This window comes from Mytilus galloprovincialis, chromosome 4 (genome assembly GCF_965363235.1).
Source record: "Mytilus galloprovincialis chromosome 4, xbMytGall1.hap1.1, whole genome shotgun sequence".
Taxonomy (NCBI): Eukaryota; Metazoa; Mollusca; class Bivalvia; order Mytilida; family Mytilidae; genus Mytilus; species Mytilus galloprovincialis.
In genome coordinates, this window is record NC_134841.1 from 77,719,261 (window position 1) to 77,733,415 (window position 14,155).

Genomic DNA, 14,155 nt, shown 5'->3' on the forward strand with positions numbered 1-14,155 from the left:
GCATCATATGAATATTGACGATAGTTTCACCCTGAAACTAAGGATGCATATAGGCAATCTCTAACAAGTTCACAGTGAAAACTTTACATAATATGAATAGTAACGATAGTTTCAATCTGTAACTAAGGATGCACATAGGCAATCTCGAACAAGTTCACAGTGAAAACTGTGCATCATGTGAATATTAACGATAGTTTCACCCTGAAACTAAGGATGATTATAGGCGATCTCTTACAAGTTCATAATATGAATAGTTACAATAGTTTCAATCTGGAACTACGGATGCACCTAGGCGATCTCTAACAAGTTCACAGTGAAAACTTTACAAAATATAAATAGTAACGATAGTTTCAATCTGTAACTCAGGATGCACACAGGCGATCTCTAACAAGTTCACAGTAAAAACTGTACATAATATGAATAGTAACGATAGTTTCAATCTGTAACTAAGGATGCACATAGGCGATCTCTAACAAGTTCACAGTGAAAACTTTACAAAATATAAATAGAAACGATAGTTTCAATCTGTAACTAAGGATGCACATAGGCGATCTCTAACAAGTTCACAGTGAAAACATTACATAGTATGAATAGTAACGATAGTTTCAATCTGTAACTAAGGATGCACATAGGCGATCTCTAACAAGTTCACAGTGAAAACTTTACAAAATATAAATAGAAACGATAGTTTCAATCTGTAACTAAGGATGCACATAGGCGATCTCTAACAAGTTCACAGTGAAAACTTTACATAGTATGAATAGTAACGATAGTTTCAATCTGTAACTAAGGATGCACATAGGCAATCTCTAATAAGTTCACAGTGAAAACTGTGCATCATATGAATATTGACGATAGTTTCACCCTGAAACTTAGGATGCATATAGGCGATCTCTAACAAGTTAACAGTGAAAACTTTACATAATATGAATAGTAACGATAGTTTCAATCTGTAACTAAGGATGCACATAGGCAATCTCTAACAAGTTCACAGTGAAAACTGTGCATCATATGAATATTGACGATAGTTTCACCCTGAAACTAAGAATGCATATAGGCAATCTCTAACAAGTTCACAGTGAAAACTTTACATAATATGAATAGTAACGATAGTTTCAATCTGTAACTAAGGATGCACATAGGCAATCTCGAACAAGTTCACAGTGAAAACTGTGCATCATATGAATATTAACGATAGTTTCACCCTGAAACTAAGGATGATTATAGGCGATCTCTTACAAGTTCATAATATGAATAGTTACAATAGTTTCAATCTGGAACTACGGATGCACCTAGGCGATCTCTAACAAGTTCACAGTGAAAACTTTACAAAATATAAATAGTAACGATAGTTTCAATCTGTAACTCAGGATGCACACAGGCGATCTCTAACAAGTTCACAGTAAAAACTGTACATAATATGAATAGTAACGATAGTTTCAATCTGTAACTAAGGATGCACATAGGCGATCTCTAACAAGTTCACAGTGAAAACTTTACATAGTATGAATAGTAACGATAGTTTCAATCTGTAACTAAGGATGCACATAGGCAATCTCTAATAAGTTCACAGTGAAAACTGTGCATCATATGAATATTGACGATAGTTTCACCCTGAAACTTAGGATGCATATAGGCGATCTCTAACAAGTTAACAGTGAAAACTTTACATAATATGAATAGTAACGATAGTTTCAATCTGTAACTAAGGATGCACATAGGCAATCTCTAACAAGTTCACAGTGAAAACTGTGCATCATATGAATATTGACGATAGTTTCACCCTGAAACTAAGAATGCATATAGGCAATCTCTAACAAGTTCACAGTGAAAACTTTACATAATATGAATAGTAACGATAGTTTCAATCTGTAACTAAGGATGCACATAGGCAATCTCGAACAAGTTCACAGTGAAAACTGTGCATCATATGAATATTAACGATAGTTTCACCCTGAAACTAAGGATGATTATAGGCGATCTCTTACAAGTTCATAATATGAATAGTTACAATAGTTTCAATCTGGAACTACGGATGCACCTAGGCGATCTCTAACAAGTTCACAGTGAAAACTTTACAAAATATAAATAGTAACGATAGTTTCAATCTGTAACTCAGGATGCACACAGGCGATCTCTAACAAGTTCACAGTAAAAACTGTACATAATATGAATAGTAACGATAGTTTCAATCTGTAACTAAGGATGCACATAGGCGATCTCTAACAAGTTCACAGTGAAAACTTTACAAAAATAAATAGAAACGATAGTTTCAATCTGTAACTAAGGATGCACATAGGCGATCTCTAACAAGTTCACAGTGAAAACTTTACAAAATATAAATAGAAACGATAGTTTCAATCTGTAACTAAGGATGCACATAGGCGATCTCTAACAAGTTCACAGTGAAAACATTACATAGTATGAATAGTAACGAGAGTTTCAATCTGTAACTAAGGATGTACATAGACGATCTCTAACAAGTTCACAGTGAAAACTGTGCATCATATGAATATTAACGATAGTTTCAATCTGTAACTAAGGATGCACATATGCGATCTCTAACAAGTTCACAGTTTAAACTTTACAAAATATAAATAGAAACGATAGTTTCAATCTGTAACTAAGGATGCACATAGGCGATCTCTAACAAGTTCACAGTGAAAACTTTACAAAATATAAATAGAAACGATAGTTTCAATCTGTAACTAAGGATGCACATAGGCGATCTCTAACAAGTTCACAGTGAAAACTTTACATAGTATGAATAGTAACGATAGTTTCAATCTGTAACTAAGGATGCACATAGGCAATCTCTAATAAGTTCACAGTGAAAACTGTGCATCATATGAATATTGACGATAGTTTCACCCTGAAACTAAGGATGCATATAGGCGATCTCTAACAAGTTAACAGTGAAAACTTTACATAATATGAATAGTAACGATAGTTTCAATCTGTAACTAAGGATGCACATAGGCGATCTCTAACAAGTTCACAGTGAAAACTGTGCATCATATGAATATTGACGATAGTTTCACCCTGAAACTAAGGATGCATATAGGCAATCTTTAACAAGTTCACAGTGAAAACTTTACATAATATGAATAGTAACGATAGTTTCAATCTGTAACTAAGGATGCACATAGGCAATCTCGAACAAGTTCACAGTGAAAACTGTGCATCATATGAATATTAACGATAGTTTCACCCTGAAACTAAGGATGATTATAGGCGATCTCTTACAAGTTCATAATATGAATAGTTACAATAGTTTCAATCTGTAACTAAGGATGCACCTAGGCGATCTCTTACAAGTTCACAGTGAAAACTTTACAAAATATAAATAGTAACGATAGTTTCAATCTGTAACTCAGGATGTACACAGGCGATCTCTAACAAGTTCACAGTAAAAACTGTACATAATATGAATAGTAACGATAGTTTCAATCTGTAACTAAGGATGCACATAGGCAATCTCTAACAAGTTCAGAGTGAAAACTGTGCATCATATGAATAGTAACGATAGTTTCACCCTGAAACTAAGGATGCATATAGGCAATTTCTAACAAGTTCACAGTGAAAACTTTACAAAATATAAATAATAACGATAGTTTCAATCTGTAACTAAGGATGCACATAGGCGATCTCTAACAAGTTCACAGTGAAAACTGTACAAAATATAAATAGAAACGATAGTTTCAATCTGTAACTAAGGATGCACATAGGCAATCTCTAACAAGTTCACAGTGAAAACTGTGCATCATATGAATATTAACGATAGTTTCACCCTGAAACTAAGGATGCACATAGGCGATCTCTAACAAGTTCACAGTGAAAACATTACATAGTATGAATAGTAACGATAGTTTCAATCTGTAACTAAGGATGCACATAGGCGATCTCTAACAAGTTCACAGTGAAAACTGTGCATCATATGAATAGTAACGATAGTTTCACCCTGAAACTAAGGATGCATATAGGCAATCTCTAACAAGTTCACAGTGAAAACTTTACAAAATATAAATAATAACGATAGTTTCAATCTGTAACTAAGGATGCACATAGGCGATCTCTAACAAGTTCACAGTGAAAACTGTACAAAATATAAATAGAAACGATAGTTTCAATCTGTAACTAAGGATGCACATAGGCAATCTCTAACAAGTTCACAGTGAAAACTGTGCATCATATGAATATTAACGATAGTTTCACCCTGAAACTAAGGATGCACATAGGCGATCTCTAACAAGTTCACAGTGAAAACTGTACATAATATGAATAGTAACGATAGTTTCAATCTGTAACTAAGGATGCACATAGGCGATCTCTAACAAGTTCACAGTGAAAACTTTACAAAATATAAATAGAAACGATAGTTTCAATCTGTAACTAAGGATGCACATAGGCGATCTCTAACAAGTTCACAGTGAAAACATTACATAGTATGAATAGTAACGAGAGTTTCAATCTGTAACTAAGGATGCACATAGGCGATCTCTAACAAGTTCACAGTGAAAACTTTACAAAATATAAATAGAAACGATAGTTTCAATCTGTAACTAAGGATGCACATAGGCGATCTCTAACAAGTTCACAGTAAAAACTTTACATAGTATGAATAGTAACGATAGTTTCAATCTGTAACTAAGGATGCACATAGGCAATCTCTAATAAGTTCACAGTGAAAACTGTGCATCATATGAATATTGACGATAGTTTCACCCTGAAACTTAGGATGCATATAGGCGATCTCTAACAAGTTAACAGTGAAAACTTTACATAATATGAATAGTTACGATAGTTTCAATCTGTAACTAAGGATGCACATAGGCAATCTCTAACAAGTTCACAGTGAAAACTGTGCATCATATGAATATTGACGATAGTTTCACCCTGAAACTAAGGATGCATATAGGCAATCTCTAACAAGTTCACAGTGAAAACTTTACATAATATGAATAGTAACGATAGTTTCAATCTGTAACTAAGGATGCACATAGGCAATCTCGAACAAGTTCACAGTGAAAACTGTGCATCATGTGAATATTAACGATAGTTTCACCCTGAAACTAAGGATGATTATAGGCGATCTCTTACAAGTTCATAATATGAATAGTTACAATAGTTTCAATCTGGAACTACGGATGCACCTAGGCGATCTCTAACAAGTTCACAGTGAAAACTTTACAAAATATAAATAGTAACGATAGTTTCAATCTGTAACTCAGGATGCACACAGGCGATCTCTAACAAGTTCACAGTAAAAACTGTACATAATATGAATAGTAACGATAGTTTCAATCTGTAACTAAGGATGCACATAGGCGATCTCTAACAAGTTCACAGTGAAAACTTTACAAAATATAAATAGAAACGATAGTTTCAATCTGTAACTAAGGATGCACATAGGCGATCTCTAACAAGTTCACAGTGAAAACATTACATAGTATGAATAGTAACGAGAGTTTCAATCTGTAACTAAGGATGCACATAGGCGATCTCTAACAAGTTCACAGTGAAAACTTTACAAAATATAAATAGAAACGATAGTTTCAATCTGTAACTAAGGATGCACATAGGCGATCTCTAACAAGTTCACAGTGAAAACTTTACATAGTATGAATAGTAACGATAGTTTCAATCTGTAACTAAGGATGCACATAGGCAATCTCTAATAAGTTCACAGTGAAAACTGTGCATCATATGAATATTGACGATAGTTTCACCCTGAAACTTAGGATGCATATAGGCGATCTCTAACAAGTTAACAGTGAAAACTTTACATAATATGAATAGTAACGATAGTTTCAATCTGTAACTAAGGATGCACATAGGCAATCTCTAACAAGTTCACAGTGAAAACTGTGCATCATATGAATATTGACGATAGTTTCACCCTGAAACTAAGAATGCATATAGGCAATCTCTAACAAGTTCACAGTGAAAACTTTACATAATATGAATAGTAACGATAGTTTCAATCTGTAACTAAGGATGCACATAGGCAATCTCGAACAAGTTCACAGTGAAAACTGTGCATCATATGAATATTAACGATAGTTTCACCCTGAAACTAAGGATGATTATAGGCGATCTCTTACAAGTTCATAATATGAATAGTTACAATAGTTTCAATCTGGAACTACGGATGCACCTAGGCGATCTCTAACAAGTTCACAGTGAAAACTTTACAAAATATAAATAGTAACGATAGTTTCAATCTGTAACTCAGGATGCACACAGGCGATCTCTAACAAGTTCACAGTAAAAACTGTACATAATATGAATAGTAACGATAGTTTCAATCTGTAACTAAGGATGCACATAGGCGATCTCTAACAAGTTCACAGTGAAAACTTTACAAAAATAAATAGAAACGATAGTTTCAATCTGTAACTAAGGATGCACATAGGCGATCTCTAACAAGTTCACAGTGAAAACTTTACAAAATATAAATAGAAACGATAGTTTCAATCTGTAACTAAGGATGCACATAGGCGATCTCTAACAAGTTCACAGTGAAAACATTACATAGTATGAATAGTAACGAGAGTTTCAATCTGTAACTAAGGATGTACATAGACGATCTCTAACAAGTTCACAGTGAAAACTGTGCATCATATGAATATTAACGATAGTTTCAATCTGTAACTAAGGATGCACATATGCGATCTCTAACAAGTTCACAGTGAAAACTTTACAAAATATAAATAGAAACGATAGTTTCAATCTGTAACTAAGGATGCACATAGGCGATCTCTAACAAGTTCACAGTGAAAACTTTACAAAATATAAATAGAAACGATAGTTTCAATCTGTAACTAAGGATGCACATAGGCGATCTCTAACAAGTTCACAGTGAAAACTTTACATAGTATGAATAGTAACGATAGTTTCAATCTGTAACTAAGGATGCATATAGGCAATCTCTAATAAGTTCACAGTGAAAACTGTGCATCATATGAATATTAACGATAGTTTCACCCTGAAACTAAGGATGCATATAGGCAATTTCTAACAAGTTCACAGTGAAAACTTTACAAAATATAAATAATAACGATAGTTTCAATCTGTAACTAAGGATGCACATAGGCGATCTCTAACAAGTTCACAGTGAAAACTGTACAAAATATAAATAGAAACGATAGTTTCAATCTGTAACTAAGGATGCACATAGGCAATCTCTAACAAGTTCACAGTGAAAACTGTACAAAATATAAATAGAAACGATAGTTTCAATCTGTAACTAAGGATGCACATAGGCGATCTCTAACAAGTTCACAGTGAAAACTTTACAAAATATAAATAGAAACGATAGTTTCAATCTGTAACTAAGGATGCACATAGGCGATCTCTAACAAGTTCACAGTGAAAACATTACATAGTATGAATAGTAACGATAGTTTCAATCTGTAACTAAGGATGCACATAGGCGATCTCTAACAAGTTCACAGTGAAAACTGTGCATCATATGAATAGTAACGATAGTTTCACCCTGAAACTAAGGATGCATATAGGCAATCTCTAACAAGTTCACAGTGAAAACTTTACAAAATATAAATAATAACGATAGTTTCAATCTGTAACTAAGGATGCACATAGGCGATCTCTAACAAGTTCACAGTGAAAACTGTACAAAATATAAATAAAAACGATAGTTTCAATCTGTAACTAAGGATGCACATAGGCAATCTCTAACAAGTTCACAGTGAAAACTGTGCATCATATGAATATTAACGATAGTTTCACCCTGAAACTAAGGATGCACATAGGCGATCTCTAACAAGTTCACAGTGAAAACTGTACATAATATGAATAGTAACGATAGTTTCAATCTGTAACTAAGGATGCACATAGGCGATCTCTAACAAGTTCACAGTGAAAACATTACATAGTATGAATAGTAACGATAGTTTCAATCTGTAACTAAGGATGCACATAGGCGATCTCTAACAAGTTCACAGTGAAAACTGTGCATCATATGAATAGTAACGATAGTTTCACCCTGAAACTAAGGATGCATATAGGCAATCTCTAACAAGTTCACAGTGAAAACATTACAAAATATAAATAATAACGATAGTTTCAATCTGTAACTAAGGATGCACATAGGCGATCTCTAACAAGTTCACAGTGAAAACTGTACAAAATATAAATAGAAACGATAGTTTCAATCTGTAACTAAGGATGCACATAGGCAATCTCTAACAAGTTCACAGTGAAAACTGTGCATCATATGAATATTAACGATAGTTTCACCCTGAAACTAAGGATGCACATAGGCGATCTCTAACAAGTTCACAGTGAAAACTGTACATAATATGAATAGTAACGATAGTTTCAATCTGTAACTAAGGATGCACATAGGCGATCTCTAACAAGTTCACAGTGAAAACATTACATAGTATGAATAGTAACGATAGTTTCAATCTGTAACTAAGGATGCACATAGGCGATCTCTAACAAGTTCACAGTGAAAACTGTGCATCATATGAATAGTAACGATAGTTTCACCCTGAAACTAAGGATGCATATAGGCAATCTCTAACAAGTTCACAGTGAAAACTTTACAAAATATAAATAATAACGATAGTTTCAATCTGTAACTAAGGATGCACATAGGCGATCTCTAACAAGTTCACAGTGAAAACTGTACAAAATATAAATAGAAACGATAGTTTCAATCTGTAACTAAGGATGCACATAGGCAATCTCTAACAAGTTCACAGTGAAAAATGTGCATCATATGAATATTAACGATAGTTTCACCCTGAAACTAAGGATGCACATAGGCGATCTCTAACAAGTTCACAGTGAAAACTGTACATAATATGAATAGTAACGATAGTTTCAATCTGTAACTAAGGATGCACATAGGCGATCTCTAACAAGTTCACAGTGAAAACATTACATAGTATGAATAGTAACGATAGTTTCAATCTGTAACTAAGGATGCACATAGGCGATCTCTAACAAGTTCACAGTGAAAACTGTGCATCATATGAATAGTAACGATAGTTTCACCCTGAAACTAAGGATGCATATAGGCAATCTCTAACAAGTTCACAGTGAAAACTTTACAAAATATAAATAATAACGATAGTTTCAATCTGTAACTAAGGATGCACATAAGCGATCTCTAACAAGTTCACAGTGAAAACTGTACAAAATATAAATAGAAACGATAGTTTCAATCTGTAACTAAGGATGCACATAGGCAATCTCTAACAAGTTCACAGTGAAAACTGTGCATCATATGAATATTAACGATAGTTTCACCCTGAAACTAAGGATGCACATAGGCGATCTCTAACAAGTTCACAGTGAAAACATTACATAGTATGAATAGTAACGATAGTTTCAATCTGTAACTAAGGATGCACATAGGCGATCTCTAACAAGTTCACAGTGAAAACTGTGCATCATATGAATAGTAACGATAGTTTCACCCTGAAACTAAGGATGCATATAGGCAATCTCTAACAAGTTCACAGTGAAAACTTTACAAAATATAAATAATAACGATAGTTTCAATCTGTAACTAAGGATGCACATAGGCGATCTCTAACAAGTTCACAGTGAAAACTGTACAAAATATAAATAGAAACGATAGTTTCAATCTGTAACTAAGGATGCACATAGGCAATCTCTAACAAGTTCACAGTGAAAACTGTGCATCATATGAATATTAACGATAGTTTCACCCTGAAACTAAGGATGCACATAGGCGATCTCTAACAAGTTCACAGTGAAAACTGTACATAATATGAATAGTAACGATAGTTTCAATCTGTAACTAAGGATGCACATAGGCGATCTCTAACAAGTTCACAGTGAAAACTTTACAAAATATAAATAAAAACGATAGTTTCAATCTGTTATTAAGGATGCACATAGGCGATCTTTAACAAATTTCATCGAAAAGGAAATCATCATTTTACTGTGAATGACTTACCTTAAATTGTATTGGACTAGTTCATCAAAAATTGAGTTTAAAATCGAAGTTCTGTCATAAGAACCCTTGTTACTCAACGAAGGACTGTCCGACACTCGTGGCAGTGTAAGAGCTAGGGAATGACTGCATGCACATTCCCGCCGCTATATTTATTCACCACAAAAACTGTGACGTCGACAAACGTCGCTAACCGACGGCTTTTTTCTACCTTGTTTAATATTATGCGCTAGGGAAAATAAGCCTCAAAGCCTATGAGTTTTAACCGTTAGTTGAACGTAGTGCATGGTTATTTCAATAACAATATCATGAATTATTACTGGTTACACACATTCCTATTGTATTTTGAATTTTCTTCTTGTCAAAAGACATCTTTAATATCAGTAACGTGGACCTGATAGAGAACACCCAAAAACGTTCTCACGGCATGCAAAATGAAACATGGCGGAGTGGGAAAACTGTGCTTCCTAAAACTTTTACAATAAACATATTACATGTAATACACCTTTATTTCATTTGTGGAAAGAGAAAAATAATTATCATGTTCGAAATTTGATATTAAACACAGAAAAAACATATTTTCAGTAGATTTTATCGTTATGTTTTTAGTGAAGAAGTATGATCATTTTGTTTGATGCGAACGATATGCACCAACTGAAAGCACCAACACTGGTATAATATGATTTTATTGGAGTCTACACTATATAAATCTGCGAGGACACAAATTCAATGACCAGTTTCGTGGTGGTTGTTTTATATAGTTATATATTCTTGATGGTATTTCGTAATTTTGATTGCCAGGCAACACTCGAGAGGCATTTCTAATACTACATGTACATGACATTAGGAATAAAAAAAACATCTGTGACTGCTAATTGTGATAGAAATTTGCTGCATGGAAAAAAACAAGCTTCATTTAATTTTGATAAGTTGTCAAATAAGTTATCTTACCACATCTCCTTATTTAGTATTTGAATGATACATGTATATTTATTTATGATATTGTAATTTGTAACAAATGATGCTTACGACCTCTGCTTAGTAAAAAAACAAAATCAAACAGTTGAAACAAAAGAAGGAAACAAGGTCCGCAGCTAGTATTATATTACAAGGTAGAGCTGTATCTACAGAGATAAAATGTAAAAAGAAAACTTAGTGTGGAAAATCTAGTTAGGATGCATTAATTAGCAATCAACACATTCAGTCAGCTGGTGTATTGGCTTGAAATACACAATGATGTCATATGGAGAATTACTATCGAGACGATAAATACCAAACTACGGGCATGTCAATTGGATTACCTTGAAATGTTTTTTCAAAGTTTACAGGTCGATTTCTAATTTCCGTTTGCCAAGAAATTTGCGGTACTTTGTATAATCCTGGTTGTTTGTATGAATATGCGTAAAATGGAAAACAGAAGTATGAATCACACACACACGCACACAGTCAAGTCAATTTGGAATCGTTTTTATATTTAAGATCTTCCAATTGTAAATACCACCACTGAACAAAATATATCATTCAGGCGCAAGAGAAACAAAAAAAAAAAAGTAAAACTAGTACTTTAAAAGCATTTTATTGATTGCTTCACTTCACATACGCTGCACATAAAATCTAGGGTTAGGGTTAGTATATCCTTGAAAGGACTACGTATATGTGGCTTTTTTGTTGCAGACGAGAAAATAAAAAAATTCGTAAAGGTTGCGCGGAACCCAGTGTCTCACCTACTTTTGCTGTTAGTCGCAGGCTTAAAAAATGTGGAAAAAAAGAATAAAAATGTTCCTCTAGATTCTATCTTTTGATTGTAAGAAGCTTCTGGCCGAGTTTGGTAAAAATCCAGGATAGTTTATGAATCTACTAAATGTCTTAAAATCTTTAACTGCAGACTGTATGTTATGTTAACTGGAAGAGAAACTTAGTCAATTTATAAGTAAAATATAGACAAACAGGACTGACGACATTTTAACAAAATTTTCTTCTAGACACTAGCTTTTGATCATGAACAAGCTTCTGTCAAAGTTTGGTACAAATCCAGGATAGTTAAAGAAAGTTATTAAAACTAATTACACAGAGTGAATGTAATGGATCCTGGCAGAAAAACTAATATAAAAAAGAAGATGTGGTATGATTGTCAATGAGACAACTCTCCACAAGAGACCAACAAACAGCCTTATTTATGTATAAAAGAATAAACGAAGAACAAATATGTAACACATAAACAAACGACAACCACTGAATTACAGGCTCCTGACTTGAGACAGACACATACATACAGAATGTGGCGGGGTTACACATGTTAGCGAGATCCCAACCCTCCCCTAACCTAGGACAGTGGTATAACAGTACAATATAAGAACGAACAATAAAAATCAGTTGGAAAAGGCTTAAGTCCATTTATAAGTAAAATACGGAAAACAGGGTTTTTTTTTAACAAAATTTACTTCTGAATACTTTATGACCATAAACAAGCGTCCAAATATGATAATATACATTATATCCAACATTCATAGAATAAATGTCAATATCTAGATATCCATGCATAGACAGGCTGTACAAATTCATTTTTTTATTAATCTAAATCTTAAGAAATCATTTTCTAATATTAAAAAGTATCATATTTTTTAACATTAGAAAATCATTTTCTAATATTAATTTATTTCTAGAAAATGTATTTCTAATATTAAAAAATGTATTTCTAATATTAGAAAAGGTATTTCTAATATTAGAAAAGGTTTTTCAAATATTAGAAAAATGATTTATGTAGTTTTGTTTCTATAATCTGCTCTCCAATAACTAGTTAGTTACCAGACTGATAGAAAACTGTATAATGTGTCAAAATTGGTCAAAGTATTAGTTAAATGTTTGAAATTTATAAAGGTGTACCACGGGGCTCTATACTAGGCCCAGTTTTATTTAACATTTTTATAAACGATATTTTTCTCTTTGTAAAAAACTGTGACTTTAAATATAAATACGCAGATGTCAATATCCTTTCAAAATCTGGTTCTTTTTTGGCTTTAGTTATTAAATCCTTGGAGGGAGGCAGTGGTTCATTAATTTCATGGTTCTCACAAAATAAATGCAGGCTAATCCAGAAAAATTCAAAGCCATAGCGATTGGTAGTAAAACACATAAAAACAACATAGTCTTCAACTTAAATGTAAACAACATCAATTGCGACGATGAAGTAAAACTACTAGGAGTAACCATTGATTTAAAGCTTAACTTCAACCAACATATTTCTAACATCTGCAAAAAAGCAGCTAAACAGATAAACATTCTGAAAAGAATTGGATCACACTGGCTTGAACAAACTGGCAAAAATTACAATTAACCATTCTGTCATCACGTCAAACTTAAGTTACTGTCCACTCACATGGCATTTTTGTAGCGAGCGCAACAACTAAAAATAAAGGGCTGCGCTTTAGCGCATGATACGCCCGTTGCTCTTTTAACTTGTCTTTTATGCTTTAAATGAATTCATATGATCAACTAGAAATATATATACAAATCAAAAGGGATGTTACATTAATATATTCACCAAAGTTTCATAAAATCCCCCTTTTTTAAGTATAAAAATTCATTACTTAAGAAAACGTAAAATCTAAAATTTATAAAAATGGAAAGGGAGCTTATGTCAATAGATATAAACAATTTATCAAAGTTGCATAAAATTTTGTGAAAGTGTTAGTTATTGTCCCAAAATTGGAAAATCCCCCCTTTTTTAAGCATAAAAATTCATAACACGGAAATGTAAAATCTGAAATTTATAAAAATTGAAAGGGAGTTTACATCAATAGATATAAACAATTCACCAAAGTTTCATGGACATTGGTGAAAGCCTTTTTGAGTTATTGTCCGAAGTGTTGAAAATCCCCCTTTTTTTTTATGAATAAAGCCCCATAAATCCAAAACTTAAAATCTGAAATTTATAAAAATTGAAAGGGAGCTTACATCAATAGATATAAACAATTCACCAAAGTTTCATGGACATTGGTGAAAGCCTTTTTGAATTATTGTCCGAAGTGTTGAAAATCCCCCTTTTTTTATGAATAAAGCCCCATAAATCCAAAACTTAAAATCTGAAATTTATAAAAATTGAAAGGGAGCTTACATCAATAGATATAAACAATTCACCAAAGTTTCATGGACATTGGTGAAAGCCTTTTTGAGTTATTGTCCGAAGTGTTGAAAATCCCC

The 14,155-nt window shown here is 33.0% G+C and overlaps 1 protein-coding gene across 1 annotated transcript in view; it reads right to left on the minus strand.

The window, feature by feature from the left end:
* The window catches only part of LOC143073002 (TELO2-interacting protein 2-like), a 30,563-nt gene extending 20,514 nt beyond the window's left edge, over window positions 1-10,049 (minus strand). Inside the window, exon 1 of the mRNA XM_076248209.1 lies at window positions 9,959-10,049. The gene's annotated coding sequence lies outside the window, so the exon portion shown is untranslated. The remainder of the gene's footprint in view (window positions 1-9,958) is intronic.
* Window positions 10,050-14,155: the final 4,106 nt, after the last annotated feature.